The sequence below is a fragment of the Centruroides sculpturatus genome, unplaced genomic scaffold, assembly GCF_000671375.1.
Source record: "Centruroides sculpturatus isolate CEXI.00-Female unplaced genomic scaffold, Cexi_2.0 scaffold176, whole genome shotgun sequence".
In the NCBI taxonomy this organism is placed as follows: Eukaryota; Metazoa; Arthropoda; class Arachnida; order Scorpiones; family Buthidae; genus Centruroides; species Centruroides sculpturatus.
In genome coordinates this window covers 577,021-582,751 of record NW_019384551.1, presented here as the reverse complement: position 1 = coordinate 582,751, position 5,731 = coordinate 577,021, and the positions used below count along the sequence as shown (strand labels likewise).

At 34.0% G+C, this 5,731-nt stretch overlaps 2 protein-coding genes across 3 annotated transcripts in view; one reads left to right on the top strand and one right to left on the bottom strand.

The window, feature by feature from the left end:
• Positions 1-2,070, bottom strand: part of LOC111623677 (cytoplasmic dynein 1 heavy chain 1-like) — a 196,279-nt gene extending 194,209 nt beyond the window's left edge. The window contains exon 1 of the mRNA XM_023366346.1: positions 1,971-2,070. The gene's annotated coding sequence lies outside the window, so the exon portion shown is untranslated. The remainder of the gene's footprint in view (positions 1-1,970) is intronic.
• Positions 1-5,731, top strand: part of LOC111623665 (protein pellino-like) — a 97,262-nt gene that overhangs the window by 3,957 nt on the left and 87,574 nt on the right. The window lies entirely within an intron of this gene.

The following is a 5,731-nucleotide window of genomic DNA, read 5'->3' as shown; positions in this document are numbered from 1 at the left end:
AAATGTTCGAACCGTTTTAAATTCGAATTTGTTATTGCGTATTGGTTCGATTATAGAACGATTGTAAACGTTCCAGAAAATTGATTAAATTGAAAATAGTTCGTTTGATTCTCGGCAATTCTCTTCAGCGGTAGGTGTTATATGACAATTACTATGGTTATTGAAATATTGAATGTAAATGGGGTTTGCTTGCAAAACCTCCGCGGACGAAGTTGCGGGTAACAGCTAGTGTTTTTATATATTTCGATTTCTTAAAAAAATGTTCGAACCGTTTTAAATTCGAATTTGTTATTGCGTATTGGTTCGATTATAGAACGATTGTAAACGTTCCAGAAAATTGATTAAATTGAAGATAGTTCGTTTGATTCTCGGCAATTCTCTTCAGCGGTAGGTGTTATATAACAATTACTATGGTTATTGAAATATTGAATGTAAATGGGGTTTGCTTTCAAAACCTTCGCGGATGAAGTTGCGGGTAACAGCTAGTAATTATTAAGTTTTAATAATGACTGCATACCACATGACAAGGGTATATTTGGTTCAAATACAGCTGTACAGTACAGTACAGTACATAGTTTGTCTTCCATGTAAATATCTGTTATATATATATATATATATATATATGTCAGTTCAAATACACTTTTCTGATAAAAAGGAGTTTACATTAAATGCTTATTAATGCCTATAATGGTTTTAAGATGGTATTATAATACAACATTAAAGCTCCTAGGTGTTCACTTAATTTTATCTTCAATTTTCTTCCCATTTCTACTATATACACACTTGAATACACATTAATAAAAAACAGTATTAGTTAAAAAGGTTGGTTACTGTTTATAGATTAAAATAATATAGATGTTGTGGATATTGGAAAGCAAGTACAATGTCATTACAATGTTTATACTTGCTGAAGGGGGACAGTTGCAAAAAAACATAAATAAAAGGATTCACTGATAGAATTTAGATTTCATCAAGGTTGTTAACAGTTGTGTTAATAATTATAAAAATAGAATGTAAAATTTAAAAGATGTATGTAAGTGTATTGGTGTTATCAATGTAATTAATTTATGATGGCATATTATGTTTTTATATAATTTTGTAAAAAAGTGGAAATAGTCATTTTAAATCTGGCTTCATAAGACAACCATGACATCTGAAAATATTTGTTTAAAAAGAACCATAATTTCTGTTACTAACTGTCATGTTTTAGAAATTTCATAAATAGAAACAAAATTTGAACTACAAAAAAAGAAAAGTTAAAAACAGACAATAACCAAACACCTTTTTCGTTACCGAGAAAGTTTATTTAAAACAAATGTTTTCAACTTATTCTATAGGCCATCGTCAGGTTGAAAACAGACAATTGGAACATTTCTGTTCCACAAGATCAAATATAAATATTTAAATTTCAAACAAAAAAATAAAAAAAAAACAAAAAAAAGTAACATAGGAGTAATTAAATCTCTACCTGCATTACTATAACCAATTAATAAACTCCAAATACCTTTAAAATGCAGTCTATTTTAAACGTTCAATAAGTGGTTTAAAATAGACTGCATTTTAAAGGTATTTGGAGTTTATTAATAGAAGTAATGTATAAATTTTTTTTTGAAATTTAAATATTTATATTTGATCTTGTGAAATGGAAATGTTCCAATTGTCCGTTTTCAACCTGATGATGGCCTATGGAATAGGTCGAAAACATTTGTTTTAAATAAACTTTCTTGGCAATGAAAAAGGTGTTTGGTTATTGTCTATCTTTTGCTGAGCACATTCTATTTAATGTTAAAAATATATGTTTTCATTTGGTTACTATTTTCAAGAGAAATTATTTAGATATTGAATCATACTATTAGATATGAAAAAATTATGGCAATCTGAACCATAGTGATAAAGAAAATTAACATAATTGTAGCTTATGAGAATAATAAACAACACCCCTATCTTTGTTGAGTAACTTCATTACATACCTATTAATTTTTGGATTTGTAAAGTGAACTTCATCTGAAATTGTATAAATATTTTCTCTTTCTTCCTCGCCTTCACCTCCAGCTTCTGTAACTTCCTCATCATCTAAAAAACAAATATTAAAATTAATTACATTTTAATACTTTATATTGAAATAAACTTGAGAAACTCTGTTTATAGGTGTTAATCAATGATCTAACAGCAACAAATACAATCCCGACAAAAAACCCTCAAACAGCATGTTATTTTAATTCATCTCTAACTTATTCTTCAATAATATCAAACAGAAAAATTTTTATACACTTATAATTATTTTATATTAGTAAACTTTTATTATAACTGAGGATTTTACATAAAAAATTTTTCATGAAAAATGTTATAAGCAGTTGAAAAAAGCATGTGCGACGAAAAAAAAAGCTCGAACAGAGCCATTTCTGACAAATAATATCTCAGACAGTACATTAATGTTTAACTTTTGGCTTGTATAACTGTGTTCATATGATCATTCATCATATCAATATGAGCCAGGCATTCATTTGGAGTAATTTCATCCAAAATTTGCTTGATTTTTTGCTTTAAACCACCCACAATTACTTGAGGACATTTTCTCAATGCTTTTTTAATTTTATCCCACATATTTTCTTCAGGGGAAAGGTCAGGACTGCTCAATGGCCATTTTAATATGTTGTTATTATTTTGGGCCAATCAAGTCTTGGTGGTTTAGCAGTATGGCAACTTGCACAATTCTGTTGGAAAATAAAATGTCTGTGATATTATAATTTTTCTAATGATGGTAATAAGTTTCCTCGAGGATTTGTTTATACACTGGCGGAAATTGAAAGTGTTACACACAGATGGAATTGATAGAAATCCACAAAACTTGGTAAACATGTACAGGGGCATACCCAGAAGAAATGAACACAAAATGAATTACACAAAGTTTTATTGCTGTTTGGTACATGTTTCTGTAAGAGGTATGCTCACCTTGAACACGGATACACTCTTGGATCCTTGCAGGCATTGAATCAATAAGTGCTTGAATGTCTTGTTGGAGTATATCTCTCCATGCCTGAACAACTTGTGCTATCAATTGTTGTATAGTGCGTGCTGGATGGCTATGAGACGTAATCTGTCTACCCTTGGCATCCCAGACATGCTCTATAGGGGATAAATAGGGGAGACCAGGTGGGCCAATTCATGATTGCGACACTTTGCAAGGCATGTCTTGCGATGGCAGCAGCATGAGGATGGATATTATTTTGTTGGAAGCTACCACTCTGGGTGGTGTTCATGAAAGGTATGACTACTGGATGGATCACCCTGTCCACATACTAGCAGGTGGTTATTGTTGTGTCACTCAGTCCTGCTGTGGTAACTGATTGCCCCCCCTAAACCATGACACCAAGAGTTGACCTGAGTGGCATTCTGAAATCACATCAGGGTGGGCTCTTTCTCCAGTATGCCAGTGGACATGTTGCTGACTATCACATTGGCCTAAACAGTGTACGCTATTCATGTGGCCAATTACATCTAGCAGCACACCATGTTAGCCATTGTTGGCAATGAAATCTGGTTAAGGGAACACATTGCATGGGGGTCTGAAATCTCAGTCCAGCATCGAGCAATCGGTTTACAATTGTCCTACTGCTCAGATCTGTGCTGCCGTCACACCATATTGTAAGTAACTACTGCTCAGATCTGCCGTCACACCATACTGTGCTGATGGCAGCAACTGCAATCAGCAATTCTTTCTAGACTGCATATTTTAATATCAAAACACTTACAAAGAGTATCAATGCTAGACACAACAACAGTGGAAGCAGATTTGAGATTAGTGATGAGGCAAAGTTTGAAGTCTGCATTGGAGACAATAGAAAAAAGTCATTAGAAAGCAACAGACATTCCATTATGACTCTACAGTGCACTGTAAAATTCCCAGCAAGTGTTATAGTGTAGGGATGCATATCAGCTCAAGGTATGGAAAATTGCATTTCATTGAGGGATCAGTAAATGCGGCAAAATACGCTGGTGGAAATTGAAAGTGTTACACCCACCCAATATTGTCGAAGACATATGAAATTGGGACAAAAGAATCTCTTTTTGAAGGGTATTGAATGATCAAAAATTAAATGAGGTACATACAGTGGTATGGAAATTATGGGGAGATTTGTTATGCAAAATTGTTATAGTGTTTAGTTTATAACTTGTAAACTGTGTTATGGAAATTGACTTTTTTGGTCCACATGTTGTTGACGATTAGCTATGCCATATTGATGAGTGAGAACTCTGTACACCCAAATGTCTGACTTTGAAAGAGGTTGGATAATTGGCATGTCAGAAATGGGAGCATCATATCGTGAAATTGCCCAAAGGACTGGCCATAGTGCAATGTCAGTACAAAGAGTGGCCACATGGTGGATGCAGGAAGGGTCCAGTACTCGCAGACCTGGCATAGGTCCACGCAGAAGGATGATGCTATGTGAAGACCACCATATTGTGCTGATTGCAGTATCAAAACACTTACTAAAACACCTTTTCTTGCAGTCGGCGCTTTATTATAATGACTTTCAAACGTTTTCGATCTTATTAAAAGACCTTTCTCAAGAAAATAAAATTAACTAAGTAACAAAATAAACGACATAATCGTAAATCGAACGCTTAGTACGAATAACAGTTTTTTAAATCTTTCGAACTCGCTTATAATCCGTTGTACATGACGTCATTGTAACCGGAAATATAAAAAGATTACGTAACTATCTAAATATAAATACTTAAAGATGCCATCTCCCTACATCGTTCAAAAAATATAATTTGAGATACATATTCACTATTTTCTTCAATTATTAATTTTATATTAAGCTAGAGGACCATGCTGCTGATATTTTAGTCGATTCCCGGAAGTTGATTGCAAGGCCTTTATGCTTTGCCTTACAAATCTGCCAGGCTTCCGCGTAATGTCGGTGTCTCCTGTCTCGAACTATCTGCATTAGTCTTGCTTGGTCCCATTCAACATTGACGTCTTGCTGGTCCGCTAGAACGTAGGTGGCTAGCGCAGTGCAAGGTTGTTTTTTTCTTATATTTGCTTGATGTTCTGCTAACCTGTCTTTGATACTTCTTCCTGTTGCCCCTACATATATTAATTTACTTCGTCGCCTTGAGTCCGAAACTGGAATTTTATATACCCCGGGGAGTGTTCTTCTGTCCACTAAATCTTTATCAGATCGCAGTAGTTGGTACGTGGTGCGGGTTCTTTTATATATGATTCTTTTGTTCTGGGCCTTTCCGATGCGTCGGAAAATATTATTCAACGACGCATTATATTCCATCGTTAACACTCCTTCATTATGAGGTAAATTTCTCCTCTTAAGGCTCCTACTACTCTTGTTGGTAATAGCTTTAAGATTAATCCCGTACTTTCTGGCTAAGTTATATACATAATTCAGTTCATCCTTTCTATCATTTGCATTGTTACAGTGCGAATAAGCTCTTGCGATTAACGTTCTGAACGCTGCTATTTTATATGCTGGAGGATCGTGAGAAATCCACGGAATAAATATAGGGTTATAGGATGGCTTTCTGTACACTTTAGTCGTGAACCCTCGTAAGTTGTTAATTTGTATATGCAGATCTAAGAAATGTATGGTCTTATCATTTTCTTGTTCTACCTCGATCTCTAGGCCGAATCTATTGTCATTTATATCCTTTATAAAGCTCTGTAAGTTGGGTTGAGTGTTCCAGAAAATAAGTACGTCGTCTACATATC